General features: G+C 40.2%; 1 long non-coding RNA gene across 7 annotated transcripts in view; it reads left to right on the forward strand.

Moving 5' to 3' along the window:
• Positions 1 to 15,268, forward strand: part of LOC146444219 (uncharacterized) — a 299,825-nt gene that overhangs the window by 200,195 nt on the left and 84,362 nt on the right. The window contains exon 6 of one of the 7 annotated variants that reach the window (XR_014849728.1): positions 817 to 3,740. The exons of the other annotated variants lie outside the window; for them this stretch is intronic. This is a non-coding gene — a long non-coding RNA (uncharacterized LOC146444219). Of the gene's footprint in view, positions 1 to 816; positions 3,741 to 15,268 lie in introns of those variants that run through there. 7 annotated transcript variants of the gene reach the window in all.

Below are 15,268 nucleotides of genomic sequence, written 5' to 3' on the forward strand. Positions count from 1 at the left end.
AGAGAGAGACGAGGCTGTTGCTACTCACTCCTCTGCTCCTTCTCTACACACAGCCACAGAAAATGTGATGTTTTCCTAAACTGGTACAGATTTCATCTGCTGGCAAGGCTAATGGAGACTGGAAACTCAAGGGCAGCTTTTTCTGTTGCACCTGCTGTGTAAATAGACCAGCAGCTTAAATATAGCCAAAGGCTTTTCATCCACCATGATGACTTATTAAACTGTGAAATGTGGGATTGGAAAAAGGAGGAGCAGAAATAGTTATGAATGCTGCTTATATTTTTATAGTAATGCTCCCAACTAAGACTAGGACACCAAGGTTCTGAGCTCTACAGTGAGAAAACTTGGACTGAAAAAATTTTACATCTCCTCCTCCAGATCTCTTTACATCCTTCCTTGTCTGTGATAACACACGCTCTCTGATCTCTCTTCAAGCTATAAGCACACAGATTGCTAAAGCCATCTTTTTTCCCCTTTTGACCCGATTATGACACTTCCAGCTTTGAAACACTATTTATGCTGTCTTCTCCTCTCCGTTCTTTTCTTCTCTGTGCCATCTCCTTCAAAGACCCACACAATTCTTATTCCTTATTTAATCCCTCTGACATGCTTCCAAATGCCCTTAGTCCTTTGCAAGTGCTTCCCGGTCTTTTCTGACAGCTTAGATGAGAGTTGGCTCATATAGTTACAATTATTTGCAAAATTTTTCATAGTGTTTGGGGATCAGGTCTGTTTGAGCAGAGAAAATGTCTTTCACTGCATACTCTCTTACGGAAGATTTTTCTAAAGCTTCCCCTGAACCTCTTTGGTTCACAGCAAGGAAAATATGGAAACGAAATGGGAACATTTGTGAGTTCTTACGCTGATTGTGGAAAGGCTGGGTAGCAGCCTGTTGGAGAGAGACGGAGTCCTGGAATCCACACAAACGTTGCCTTTGCCTGGAATATGTCCTTTGAGGTTTGTCATTGACATAAGGTCTGCTTTAAACAAGAAAATGCCACACTTACCTGGATCTCATGCTGACCATGTAGAGGAAATGTTTCTTTGAATCTGAAAACAAAGCATGGTTGATAAAGATGATATTTGAGAGAAAGACTATGGTCTGATACTGAGTAAAACTGGGATAGCTGTTTCTTCCAGAAACTCCTTCCTTTCCAACCATTAGGTGCAGTATGGATGTGGTGGTTTTATATCTTATAGCATAATGGAGAATTTAAAAAAAAAGTCATAAGCAGGGAGAAAGGGTTTTTTGAACTGGCATTGAAGTTTGTCTGTGCATCACCACAGCCTTTTCCTAGTGGCCAAAAGTGGAATGCAGGGCTTTGAGGGACCAGTTTCACAGGCATCCATCTGGCAAGGTAGAAGGTGTGCCCCTAAGTCACTGAACTGGATCCCAGCACTTTTGCCCTGAGTTATATCATCCCTGATTGATCCCCTTTGGCTTCGTGATTCTGCAGGGAAGACAAATGTTTATGGAATTACAGCAAGCTGAGCTCCCCAGACACACAGAGGCTCAAAGCATGCCTGCTTCTATAAAGTGGGAAAGCTTTGATTAATAGGAATAGCACTAGACTGTAAGGCGCACTTTATTTCATTGATGAACTTTGAGGTGTCTCCTGCAGTAACAGTTTTGTAAACTGTAATCGTTAACATCGCTTATTCAGGATTTACAGGAGTGACTAACGTTGCCTATTTTTTCAGGCTGCTACAGGGATAAATAACTGATGTTGAAGAAGCAAATCAGGATCTCTGTGGGGAAAAAAATAGGAAAAAAAAAGAATTGTGTGTGGGTTTTAGAACCAGCAAATCATTTTTCTGAGGTGCCTGTAAAAGTACATGGTGTGATGTGACTGTTTTATAAAAGAGGGAAGGGTGATGTGTGGGCTCCATTACATAATATTATTGCAGAGCTTGAACGGTGAAGGGGCACAATGGAAAAGGGATATCATGGAAATCAATTTGCAAAAATTAAACTGTTTGTTCAAAACCTCCTCCATAACAGGATTAACTGCCAAGGAAATTAAAAATTATGTAAGAGGAATAGCTGAAAAGATAATCCAGGATGATCCAAAGGATTTTGCAGATATCTCAGTGATGTTAACAATCTTGTCATTAAATCTAGCAATTTAATGAGCTACATTCTTCATTGGTACAACTACAGTTCCATGTGCACACTTAATGCACTTTTTATTTTGACATAGATCTAAGCTCGATACACTTGTTTTAGAATATCATGTTGTGCATCAGTACACATATATTTAGCAGTGCACTCCTGTTGAAGGCACTATATCTGTGATGATTAAAAAGCCCAGGATGTGGTTCATAAACCATTATTTTCAGGGATGTCTGAAACAAGTGCTTGAAATCCTGCTCCGTACTCACAGTGATGTATCACACTGGCTTGTATCTGCAGTTTCATCTGTCTCTTGGTGTTTGGAGTTGTCAGGCATTTTGACACATTCTACTTTTATTGGCTGAAAAACAATGTAGTAGTAAATAAGAATAGAATGAGCCAGTTGCCTTCACAAGAAAAACACTTTAGCAAAGGTGCTGCCATTTCCTTGATGATTAAACTGTGCCTCCTGAATTTGCATGAATAGCCTTGTGGAGTTACATGAATGTTTATAGGAAAGCGGTGAAGACAATGTGGGTCCATCTTCATCTCACAGGTCACACCAGGAGCAGCACATGACAAGAGCTGACTCTTGGCTAGTTTCTTATCACCTGCTCTGTTACAGTGAGTTTGCTGCAGTAGGAATGTGTTACAAAACTCAGTGAGTGATTGCTGCCCTTCCCTCTCCGGCCTTTTCCTTGCTTTTTATTGCTTACTGCTCCTGGAGCTTTCTTGAAGTAAATTGAGTGCTGTCCTTAGCAACTCTCCTTGAAGTTTGTTGTGCCAATCAATCTCTCCTTCCCATGAATAATCCCAACATTCTTTCTTAAAATATTAATTTTTGCTTCACTTTGGGCTTCTGTTCCTTCAGCCAGGTCTCTTTGCAACACAGCACACGTCTCTTCCTCTGCATGTGAAGTGTGCAGATCAACTCAGTGTTTCATAATGTCCTAATTACTGTACTCACAGGTTACTGGGTTATAGCAGTATGCCAGAGGGTCAATGAACCTTTTAAGTTAAATGAGGAGATGTATCTTCATGGGACCTAATTAGAAGGTGAAGTTAATAAAGACAGAACAGGAAAAAAAAGCCAATAAGAAAGTCAGATACCTTCAAAAGCCGTTGAAAGAATTTGTCTGTTGGGGTCCCTTTTAGTAGTAGCTGGGCTTTCCTAAGAGGTGAAGTGTGAGGATCTTTGTGAGAGCTGAGGACTGGAAGTTTCCAAGCGGCAATTCCCAGGGGAAGCCAAAGATCTGCACCTGCACATCCTTGTGACACATCCTAACAGGAGAGACAGGAGGAGCCAGAGGAGCAGCAAGGACCTTGAATGGCTGCAAGGTGTTGGGAGGCTGGGGAAGCACTAGAAGTAGTTTCCTGATGCTTTCTACTTTAATCCAGATGAGGGGAGTCTACTGGAAGCAGAGACAGCTTCCAGGGCAAATAAATCAGGAAAGCACCTTTTCGAGAGCACAGAGACTGTTAGACTATAGACTTTTACTGATTCCACATGCAATGGGACCCCTACATTTTTATGGGGAATTTCTACTGGGATTTTTAAACATTATTCCAAAGCACTGAGAAAAATAAGTTCCACGTTCTAAGTACTCCAAGACTCAGTATTTCTGAATCATTCAATTACGATGTTGTTTTTAAGAACTGTACACGGAATCAAAATAGATGTTGTCCCTCCCCACGCAGCCTTGGGCAGAAAAATTCATGATGAGTTTGGAATGGTGTTTGTTGACACCACTGAATTGTATTTGAAAAAGAAATTGCACTGCACTGATTTCCTTCATTATTAGTGATTCAATACTTAGAATAGAAATCTATTATTCTTATTATTCTGTGTTCATGTTCCTCACAGGAGTTTAGGTAAGCAGGTCTCCATGTATATGTGTAGAAACCTACAGAATTCTGTGTGAAGTATTCAGATGTATTTTTTTTCACAAAAATGCAATTTGCTTGAAAGGGCAAGACTCTTGGCTTTGACTTTCACATATAAATCTCATTTCCCACTTAATATATGTTCATTTAATCCTCAGATTCTGTCAAAAGCAGTGCAAAGTTAGATCCTCTCAGGACCCTAAACAGAGATGGGATTCCTAGTCAGTATGTAAAATATACCTACTCCTCAGTGTTTGGATATTTTCTAAGCACAAATGTAATATTTTATATCTATTAAATTATTTGTGAAAGAACTTTATTTTTTTTTCTGTGGTTATTTTTTCTGTTTAGATTTGGGCATTTTTGTAGACAGAATGCAAATTATTAAAACTTCTGTGATTTAATTTCATCACTTGTTGGCCCAAGAATATATTCTTTTTGTGACATTAATCTCTTAGAGAAATTCTCGCTATATTATATCTTTGTGCATAATAAAAAGATTCTCCAGCCACGTTCATGACACTGTCTGTCAGGCTGGGTGAGCAAAATTACTCCTGCTTTGCCAAGTACCTGAGCCTGCTACCTTGATGCTTTGGAAGTGTGGGCTCCTTGCTGAGCTGGGTCACCCATGGGAAGAAGAGGAACATGAGGCTCTGAGAATGTCAGATGGACCTTCAGCCTTCAGTGACAGAACCATGGAGTGATTTGGGGTGGAGGGCACCTTAAGGACCACGTAGTTCCAATCCCCCTGCCATGTGCAGGGACACCTTCCACTAGACCAGGGTGCTCAAAGCCACATCCAGCCTGTCCTGGAATGCTTTCAGGGATGGCACAAAACAAAAAGGACATAGAGAAAAACATTGCAGCCCACAGGCACCAGCACTGCCATAAACTCGGGCATTGCTGCTGGAGGTGGCTCATCCCAGGTGGGCTCCTGGCAGCAGCACTTTGGTTACTCCTGTTGGCAAGCAAGGAGTGCAGAGAGGACAGTGCCAGCTGAATTTCCTTGTTGCCTTGGTGTGCCACATGGTGTTGCTTTGAAAAAGCAATTCCCTACCTGAACTAAGGAGCAGTTTTGAACTTACAGTGAACAGAAGTCAAATTACCAAAGGTCAATTTTAAAAGAAAGAGCTTTGCTTCTAATGTGGAAGAATAATTCAGAATCATGCAGAGAAATGTTTGGGCAGCCAAATTTGCCTGATGGATCTGGAGTTATCTTAGGTGAGTGACACTGGCCTAAAATAGCTGATGATGGGGCGGTGCAAGCAGATGCTCAGGCACTGCGGTTTTTCTTGTGAGTTTGTGTGTTTTGGGGTATTTTTTGTTCTTCTCCTCTCCTCTCCTCTCCTCTCCTCTCCTCTCCTCTCCTCTCCTCTCCTCTCCTCTCCTCTCCTCTCCTCTCCTCTCCTCTCCTCTTCTCTTTTTCCTTTTTATTGTTGTGAAGGAATAGGAGAGATTTCAGCAAATATTTCATCCCCAGATCCTGTGCACGACTGAACTCCTAATGGGGCTGAAGCACTTCAGGGCCTTCTGTGTGATGACCTTGTCCAGCAGAAGAGCAAACAAAGCTGCTGGGAATGATGGTTTACAGAAAATTAAGAGAAATCTAGATGTATAAGATTTGTCTTTCAGTAATGTGATTGAGATACCCACATTTTGAGAAAGCATGGGGAAATGGTAAAGTGAAAATGAGGATGACTGAGGAAATTATGCCAGCCTTCCGAGGATATGGGGAAGGTCTCTGTGCATGTCACATGTGTCAGTGTCCTTGAAGCAGCCTGACATCATGGATGAGATCAATTCCTATTCAGGAGATGTGAAAAACCTTCTGGAAATCTAAAAGAGGGAAGTTGAATTTATTTTATTATTATGATGGGTGGGAAAGAATTTAGGTAAAAATTGAAAAAAGCAATTTCCACTTGTGTGTGGAAGGGATCTATGGACGCAAAATACTCATCTGAAGAGTTGGAAGAAATGCAACATTCCTTCATAAAACAGTTCTCTGTAGATTTGATTAAATATATTTTTATATTGCTGAAATATAAGTTATAAGCTACATATACTGTGCTATAAACCTTGGACAGTTGAGATGTCTGTACTGCTTCACATTTATTTTTCCTATGCTTTCTTAGACTTTTACTGGTCTTCTGCACAGTAACACTTTTACTGGGCTGGCTTACACAGTTCACAAGGCTGTATTTATCACCCATTTTCTGCTAAAGTAAGTGACCTACTCTCATTGGGTGTTTTTCCTGTTTGTCGGTGTAGCTTCACCAAAGTTGTCACTTACATTAGGTTTGTAAAAAGATTAAGAGCTGAACTTCCATTTATAGGGAAATAATGTATAACAGTTTATGTATCTTCAATGAATTTTCTAAATTCATTGAAGCCTCAGTGTGACCACTGAGATGAAAAAGTTGCTTTTTTTAAAGTTATTTGGTCCATTCATCTCTGTGCACCTGCAGTCTCAGCCCAAACACAGGTCTGATTCCCCGAAACCTTGTCCCTTTAAGCTGTCAGTGTTCATGTTGTCTGTACCAATATTCTCAGGGCATACATTTCCTAACACATTAATAACCCAATTTTCTTAATAAAGTGGGGTCAGCATAATCATGGTTTTGTGGACAGAGGAGAGGGAAGGCTGGTTAGCAAACAGTGAATGCCAGCTGCCACCTGCACTGAACTCATTGAAAATTCCCAATACCTGAATATGTAATTCTCAGCCATGATGAAATGGGGGTGTCTCTCATTGCAGTGTCTGAATAGCTCCCAAGGCTAAATGGCTGCATGAGAGAAGGTTACTACCCCTTCTTTTTCAGTAGAAAAGACAGAGAAGAAATGAGGTTGTCCTTTAGCATGAAAGATTTGTCCTGGGAAAATTCATAGGCCAACTGGGAACTCAGTTTACCTCGAGGACCAGTCTGATGTTTTCATAGAAAGACCAGGAATATTCCAAATGCCCAGTCGAGGAATAAAATGGAGGTTGTATCAAACATAGATGACTCATATAAACCTTCCAGAGTAATTCTAGGAAAAATGTCTTGTCTTAATTCTGTTCCACAATTTCACTTTTCCGAATTGCAGACAAGTTCTCGTCCCTACATCAAATGGCCCTAACAATGTGTGGGCTGATGGTCTGAAATCAAAATCAATTCCACTGGTTAATTATCAGTTAATCACTTACAGTTCTTTAAAAAGTGCACTAATGAAGTTGCTCTGGTTAGAAATATAAGGATATTGCATCCCTGGGATTTCTGAAGTGCCAGATCTTTCCATCCCCTTAGTCATAACAGGAACTCCTTTAAATTCACTTGCTAAGGTTACTCAAGACACTTCACTGAAATGTGCCCTCTATTTCAAGCTAGAGGCAAATTAGTACCAAATTATGTGCTTTCTCTGAGCTTAGCTGATGGATAATATTTTAAAATATCCTTTTGAAGAAACTCTAATTGTCACAACAAATCTTTTTTTTGTAAACAGAATCTTCACATTTCTTTTAGTGCTTTATTTCAGGCAATGCATGCTATTGAAATGCATGAGAGGAAATTAAATGCCTGTGATTTAGTAAAATGTTCACTTAAGGAATCAGTGGTTTTGCTTATTAGCATTTTCTAACAATTAGAATGTTTCTGGGTTTCAATTAAGGCATTATATGCTGTTCCATACACCTGGATTTTCTTAAGTTTAATGTCTCTTGTTCTCCCTCTTGAGATAAACTCAATACTTTGGTAATTCCATATTTCTTTCTTTTTTCTTTTATTTTGGCCTCACTTCTCTAAGCTCCAGCCAAGAGGAAAGCATTGCTATGCTATAATATGCAGGATTAGGAAATTCCTTAGAAAGCCTAATTTTGCAGGTGTAGACCAAGGAGAGAGAAAATAAATTACTTAAGAAAAAACTCAGAGAAAAAGAAAAAAAAATTCTTTTCTTTGGGAATTACACGCTTCTGTGTGCCTTTTCATTTGGGTAAGAAAATCAAATCAGCATGACAAATTCTGAAGACACTAAAATTATGTGAATTTGGAAAATTTCGACTTTATACCTGCAATGAAAATGGTCACATGAATCCCTTTGCTGGCCTCAGTTCTTCGGATCCTCTGCCTGTGCCCAGGCCACTGCTGTGAATCACAGCTTCTCAGATTGTGACCCACATGCTGTGTCTGCAGAGGTGTTCACTCCTGAGCAAACAGGACCTGTGAGAGTCTCGAGGGACTGCTGTTCCCATAAATTGAGTCAAAGCTTTACTAGCAGATTGGTTAATGTCATCTGGTCTGAGTCTGTGTGTTGGATTTTTTCCCAGTGGAAAATTCTCCCTTATCTCTTATCATCTCCACAAGCAAAATAAACAGGAAAATAATAATTATTGAGCAATCTTCAGATTTTGCTATGAATAAGCATAGTTGCAAAAACCAATTGGCTTTAGTTATCACTGCCAGAGCAAAAGCATGGCTGAAACACAGAATTAAGTGACTTGGCCATGATCACAGGAAGCCAAGAGGGCAACCATTGAACCAACATAGCTTGAAGGTCTTGCCTGCATGAACCCTCAGCTGTGTCTAAAAGCTGCAGTTCATCTGATGCCACCTCTAGCAAGATGCTAGAGGAATGATTGGAAATGATGGAAAATGGAAAATTATGGAAAATGATTGAAAATGATTTTGTGATTGTACACTTCCTACTTTGCCTTGAGAGAGTAAAAAATAAACCAAACAGAACACTGAATAAAACAGGAAAACACTTTTTTCTTTCCTTTTCCTTTACTTTTCCATTTCCTTTGTTTATTTCAGATGCAGGAAGACTATGGAGTATTTACAGTCTATTTATTAACAAGAGTTATCCCCCATCTCCACTAATACATTTAGTGAAAGCAAGTTTGCATCATTTCTGCCAAGGGATTTTATATTAGACAGAGGATAATGTTAAACTTTATAGATGTCAGTGATAATTTCCAGAGGGATTTTACTACATTGGCTTGATTTTGTGTTTCTGAGACTCTCATTGCTGCTGTGCCAGGCTGGATATGGCAGTTTTGGAAAAGGAAAAGGCTCAGTGGGGATTTCAGTGTTCCCAGCTTAATGGTTTTTGTTAACAAAAAATAAAAGCAAAGACAGCAATCAGGAATGAGTTTGGAGAGCTCCAAGGAGTCTAGCAGGGAGTACCCACAGTGGGGATGATTTGAGCTGGCTTGTTTCCCCCTCTGGAAGTCCTGCTGCTGCCTGTGCTGCAGGTGTGGATAGCAATGGGGCAGAGCTGGAGGCAGGCAGGGGAGGGGGACAGAGGGAAGCATTGCCAGCAGAGTCTGCACAAGGGTTAGAACCACCAGCTAAGGATAAATCCTAGAGATGTAGGTAAATCTTGCACCTTAATTATAGATGTCTTGTGAAGGAGATTGCCTAAAGCAAATGTCCCTCTGTTTAAACTTTTTCAAATTTAAACGGAGGGGACAGGTGGGCACTTTTTGGAGGCCAGTGGAGAAAAATCCTGGCTGCCTGTATTTTAGGAACCTGAGTCAAATTCCTGGTTCCCCAGATATACATATAGCACTCTCCTCTTCAAACTATAAGCTGAATGGAAATTAGGCACAGCTGAAGGAGGCAGAAGTAATAAATTCTCCCCTCTGTAAAGAGCTGCCCAGTACAAGTATTAACTGAGGAGGAGAGAGTCCTAGGCCCATTCCCAGGATTATAGCAGCTCCTGTTTGCAACTCACAATGATTCTTTGGTGTAAAACATATAGCTAGTTTAAGGGCCAGATGCAGATATCCATCTCTCAGGAATGTACCCTAATACAGTCTTATCCAGTTGAGCAAATCCATGAAATAAATATGACTGAGTGGAGAGGTTTCATTAACCACAGTTGTTATCCACAGGCTTCAGGAGCTTTAAGTATATTCTGGAATGAACCACTAAAAATCAATTTTGTGCATTCCTAACATTTAAATTGTCTTTGTGATAACCATGGTGACCATTACCGCTAAAAAAACCCCTCAAGTGGAGAACATACACAACTTGTTTTAAATTAACAAATGGAAACTGGAATGGGAAAATGTGGTTAAAAGAGCCTAAAGAAGCTAACTGTTACTGCTTATGATCACTTTGGTCTTTAATGCAATCTTCATTGTTTCTTGACTTTTATTTATGACTGTATACCTCTGTGCATTAAAGCTAATTTTCTGCTAGTATGTCAGAATACCAGAGTAATTTTTGTAGTCTGCTTTCTTTAATTAAAAGAATCCAGATCTGGTTTAATAAAGAGGCTCCAATTTATGAATTGATTTGTGTGCAAGAGCCCAGACTCTCAAGGCTACAGAATGAGATATATATAGAGAGTTCCACATGGCTTTCAGGGGGTGAGGGAGCAGACAGATGCCTACATATCCTTCAGGAGGTAGTGCTAGCACAGAGTTCCAGTTGTTGCAAGGAGATTTATGCTTTAATGGAGTAGGTTTTAGAGGTGTCTAGAGACCTGCCAGTGTAGGTAGACATTGATGAGTGTATATCAAAACAGCCAAGCAGGCTAAGCACCTAACTTTTGTAATTTGTATGGAAGTTAAGTGCCTACCATATTGAGCCAAGTTAATAAATCTCCCTAGCTGCTGCCTGTGCCTTGAGATGTCCAACATGCCTGTGTACTTAGAGTTTCAGCCTTACATGTTCATATTGCCTATGAAAACAACATTTAACCATCACTGCAAACTCAAGTCATGCTGCACAGTATTTACTGTGGAAATGACCAATAACATTAGGGGCATTGTCCCCCAGGTGAAAATACTTTGTATAGCTCTTGATCTAAACTACCATTTTGTATTATTTTGGCAGCAATGACTCACTAGAAATCCATGCCAGTGACTATGGAGTGGTGAGGGATAAGCCTGGTTGTTCTGGCAAGATCTCACAAATACTGTTCTGCAAGAAGGAGCTTTTCTCCCCAGCAAGTCTTTTAACCACAGCTGGCTGGGAGGAAATCAGAGCCAATGCTTGGAGGAGAGACTACAATTTGTGCATCTCTGGGTGCCCCAAGAGAGGCACTGGCAAAGGTTGGAGGGTAGGCAAAAAGAGAGAAGCAGAAGAGCTGAATTTAAATACTTTACCAGCAGGCTATTGTCTTTAAAATATTCATGGTTTTCTTTCATTAAAATTTTCCAACTTCTAATTAGAATTGGATGGGCAAGTTCTGTAAGAATGATTTTGGCATAAAAAAGCTGTTTCTCCATCAGCATGTTACCACGTGGGAGTTGCATAAGTCTCCATTCTCTCATGTGATGTGGACTCACCAGGCTTGACAATAAGATCATTTGGCCTCTGAATAAGGCAGGGTACCATGAAGGAGAGAGACTGTTTGGGGCTGAATTGATATTTAACTAGTATCTAAGGAATATTCAATAAACCAGAAATAATTTATTCTTTCTTTAAAATTCTCTGAATTCTCAGGAAATTCTTTGTCACTGCAAAACCTTTTAACATTCTTGATTTTTTCCCCTCAGTATTTCTATTTGGCAGCAACCAAAGAAAATCTTTTAACTACAGTGTTAAAGAAAAAGACAGATTTGAATAAACCCCAGGATGGTGATTCTAATATTTTACAAACCCCTGAATCACAGACGAAGAAAGACCCCCTTCCCCAGCCAGACTAAGCACTGAAATCATCCCCTGTGCTGTGAGCCCTCCTGGTGTTCTGCAAAGGGAGAGCCCTGAGAAAGTGGCTCAGTGGCCCCAGCTGGGAACACATCAGTGCAGGCTCAACTACAGCACTGATTTCTTTGCTTTCTCTGCAAATGAAACCTAGGGATTTTGTTCCTGGATAGCTGCATGAGGAAAATATTGTTAACTCTTGTCTAGTTAAAAAATCTCATAAAACTTAAGGGCATGAGAAGTGTGCCACTAATGCAGGCACTGGAGTGAGAATATAGGCCAGCTGAAGAACCAACCATTCATTTTTTATGTAGACCTTTAGCTTTTCAAAATATATTTGAATGGAACTATTCTAGATTACCTTATGTGATCATAATTTACCTGAAAATTCTAATTGCATATTGAGGATACTTGCATTCAGAGATGCAGAGCAATGGTATAAATGGTTTCAATTTTTTTTTTCAGGTAATGAAGAGGCTAAAAAAATTATAAATAATTTTTATGACTTGCAAACATAAAAGAAGATAAATGAGAATATTATATTCCCTAGAAATTGTTTCATGCTATCCAGCACTATATCTTCCTTTCCATTTGTCAGTGATGGTGAAAGCTATTGAATGAAAACTCTTGCAGAAGAGTTGCACTGGAAATGAGATTAAGGCAAAGTCACCAAATGGAAATTGAAATAGACCCTTCTTTATATCTGTTTCTTTGCAGCACAATTACATTTCAGTAATTTTGTTTAGCATGTTTTTAATATATTGCTCGTTTGAGGCCTGCTGAATAATTTCGTGGGAAGAACTGTGTTGTTACTGGAAGAAATTTCTTGTCATTGCAAACAGCAGGAAAACACAGTTATTAAAAACTGATAAAATGTTGGTATTTTTACTGCAAAATAACTAGTAGCTATTATTGGCACTGCGTAGAATTCATTTAATTTACTTTGTTTTCAATTATGGTTGTGCATACAGAGAAGTTTGCTTAGGGTTTTGCTGCTAGCTGAACAGAAGCAGAGTGAGAGATACAGCACTTCAATGCAGTATTTATGGGAAAAACACCACACATTCCTGCTGCAGCTAGTAAAACTGCCTGTGGCTAAGGCTGCTTAGTATTTGCCATTAGCTCTATTTTCATTGCTTTATCACTACACAGAACTGCTCAAGCTGAAATTTGCCACACTTGCCTCTGCCTTAGGTAAGGTTTTTTGAAATATTTCAAACATAATTCCTCAGCTGTTCCCAAGAACAAATTTAGGAAGAATAAGTAACATGTAAGTGGTTTCTGCTTCTCTTGGGCAGTGTGGTAAAGACCAGCAGAGGGCTAAAATTCAGGGTGTGCTGCCTGTAGGGAAACATTATTCATTACCCTCTGCCAGGAGGGTCATGGTAACAGGTCTGTGTCTCTGGAGGCCACATCAGGATTTATAGAATGTGGTGAGGATTGAGGCAGGACCAAACAGACAGAGGGTGGCCACTGGAAATTCAGATTTCCTTGGGTAAAAGGCAAGAGGAAGAGGAGGGAAGCCACGGAGGCCTTCCCTTCCTCTCCCGTGTGCAACAACAGAACGGTGGGGATCTCCATCTGTCTGCCACATGCCTAGGTAAGGCACCTTGTGGCTTCCTGGCCAAGGTGCCACATGGTGGCAGTGGGTTCCCGTGAGCACTCAGGAGGTTGTTAGAAGCAGAAAACTGCTTTAACAAGTCAACCAGAACAAATGGTGTGGTTATCCCCAGCACAGCGATTTCAGCTGGTGCCACAGCTCTTCACTCCAGGATGCACATAGCCTGGAGTGACTCACTGGCCCTGGAAATCATTGGTATTCAGACTTGTTTGTTGGTGTCCTTCTTCAAAGCTGCTGCTGAAATTCCTGGCAAGACTTCTCTCAGCAGCAAGAAGTTGTTTTTGCCTGACCTCTGCTCCTGGCACACAGCCTGCCTGGATGACACAGAGGTTGGAGGTCAGAGCATCCTGGCCTCTGTTCCTGCCCTTGGACCCTTCTTTGAATGAGGTCCCAGAATGATAATGGTGTGAGGCATTGTTAGTCCTTCTCTGACCTTTTAAAGTAGCCAGCAGTGGGACAAGGTCTGGTTAATGGTCAGTCTCTGGAAAAACAGAGTTTCTCGAACCATCTTAAAACAAGAATGTTCCTCTGTGTCTTGGCTCTTTCTTAACACTCTGTTAAGGCAAAGTAAGGTAATGAAGTGCTCAGGGAGGAGCCAGAAAAAGTTCTTCCACTGCTTATTGGTACTGCTGGTGAAAGTCAGAGTTTTTTATCTGTCTCTCAAGAAGCTGAGGGCTCCTACTCTTTTGACAGGTGGATAATGGAAGACGCTGCAGAAAGTCAACTCTGACATGGTTAGGGATATAACCTGATGCCAGTTAGCTTGTTGAGCCCACTGCCTTTCAGAATAAATTTGTCAAGGTTGCATTTGCACTGGAGTTGTTTATAAACTCTCTAGCATGAAGGAAAACCCCCCCATGACTTCAGTTTGCTAACAGATGGTTGTGTAAATCATTGGCAAGTCAGGATCTGTTTCTCCCATCTAATAGTTTGTCCACCCCACCTGAAATGACCCTGACCAGTTTTCTTGTTGAACCAGAAGTCATCCAAACTGTTAAAGTTCTCTTCACATGATATCTTGGGACTTGGTGCTATTTCACTTCCATAAAAATGCTTTGTTCCCTTGCAGCACAGACAAGGAATGTTCTTAGAGAGTCAAAGGACTAATTCATATGTGCCTTTTATCACCTCTCTTTTTGAATTTAATTACTTTGAGCAAAAGATAGATCATACTACTTGTCCTCAGAGTTCAGGCTATTTCTACAATTAAAGATGATATTTCTGCAATTAAAACTGACTTTTAAAGCTGGTCTAGTGTGTTTTTCATTTTCTCATTATAATTTCCTGCTCTAAAGAATTTTTTTTCTGTGAGTGAAAAAAGACCTGTGTGCAAAACTGAACAGTGGTTTCATCATTACCTTACTTCTGCTTTCTTGGAAAAAAAACTGATTTCACATTGTTACCTTTTTTCCTACCCATTTCATTGCTGCAACACAATATCAAACTGATTTGTAAAATCATCCAGCCTTTATATTGCTGTTGTGGTGAATCTCAACCTAATAAAGGAGGTCTATATTCAGAAATATCTCAAGCTGATGTTAGCTGAAGTCTGACAAATTTTTCTCCAGCTGCATCATATATTACCATGTCCATTCTGTGACAGAGTCACAGGACCTGTCAGGGATTGTTATCCTTATTTTAGGTCTTCAGAGGGACAGTACCTTCTGCATCTCACCTGCAAACCTTCATTTGCAACTTTGAGTGTGGCAGTAAGTGCCACATGTGGTACCCTGGGTCTGGGCTGATCTGACTGAGAATGAGGGCTTCCTTCTCATTATCTGGCACCACGATAGCAACCCCCAGCCAGCAGCATTTTCCATCATCCTAACACCTGGGCAGACATTTGTACTGATGTAGTTGAAATCCAGATGGGTTTCTGGCTGATGGGGATAATTAATTGTTGTTCCTATAGCATGGGTGTAGATAAAAAAAAAATTATTTCTAATATCTTGGATAATGAAAGCTAATTCCATCTGTGTCTACAACTGGTTGAAAAATAGTGGAGAGATTTAGCAACTG

Source organism: Lichenostomus cassidix, chromosome 1, assembly GCF_008360975.1.
Source record: "Lichenostomus cassidix isolate B80296 chromosome 1, HeHo_3.0, whole genome shotgun sequence".
Taxonomy (NCBI): domain Eukaryota; kingdom Metazoa; phylum Chordata; class Aves; order Passeriformes; family Meliphagidae; genus Lichenostomus; species Lichenostomus cassidix.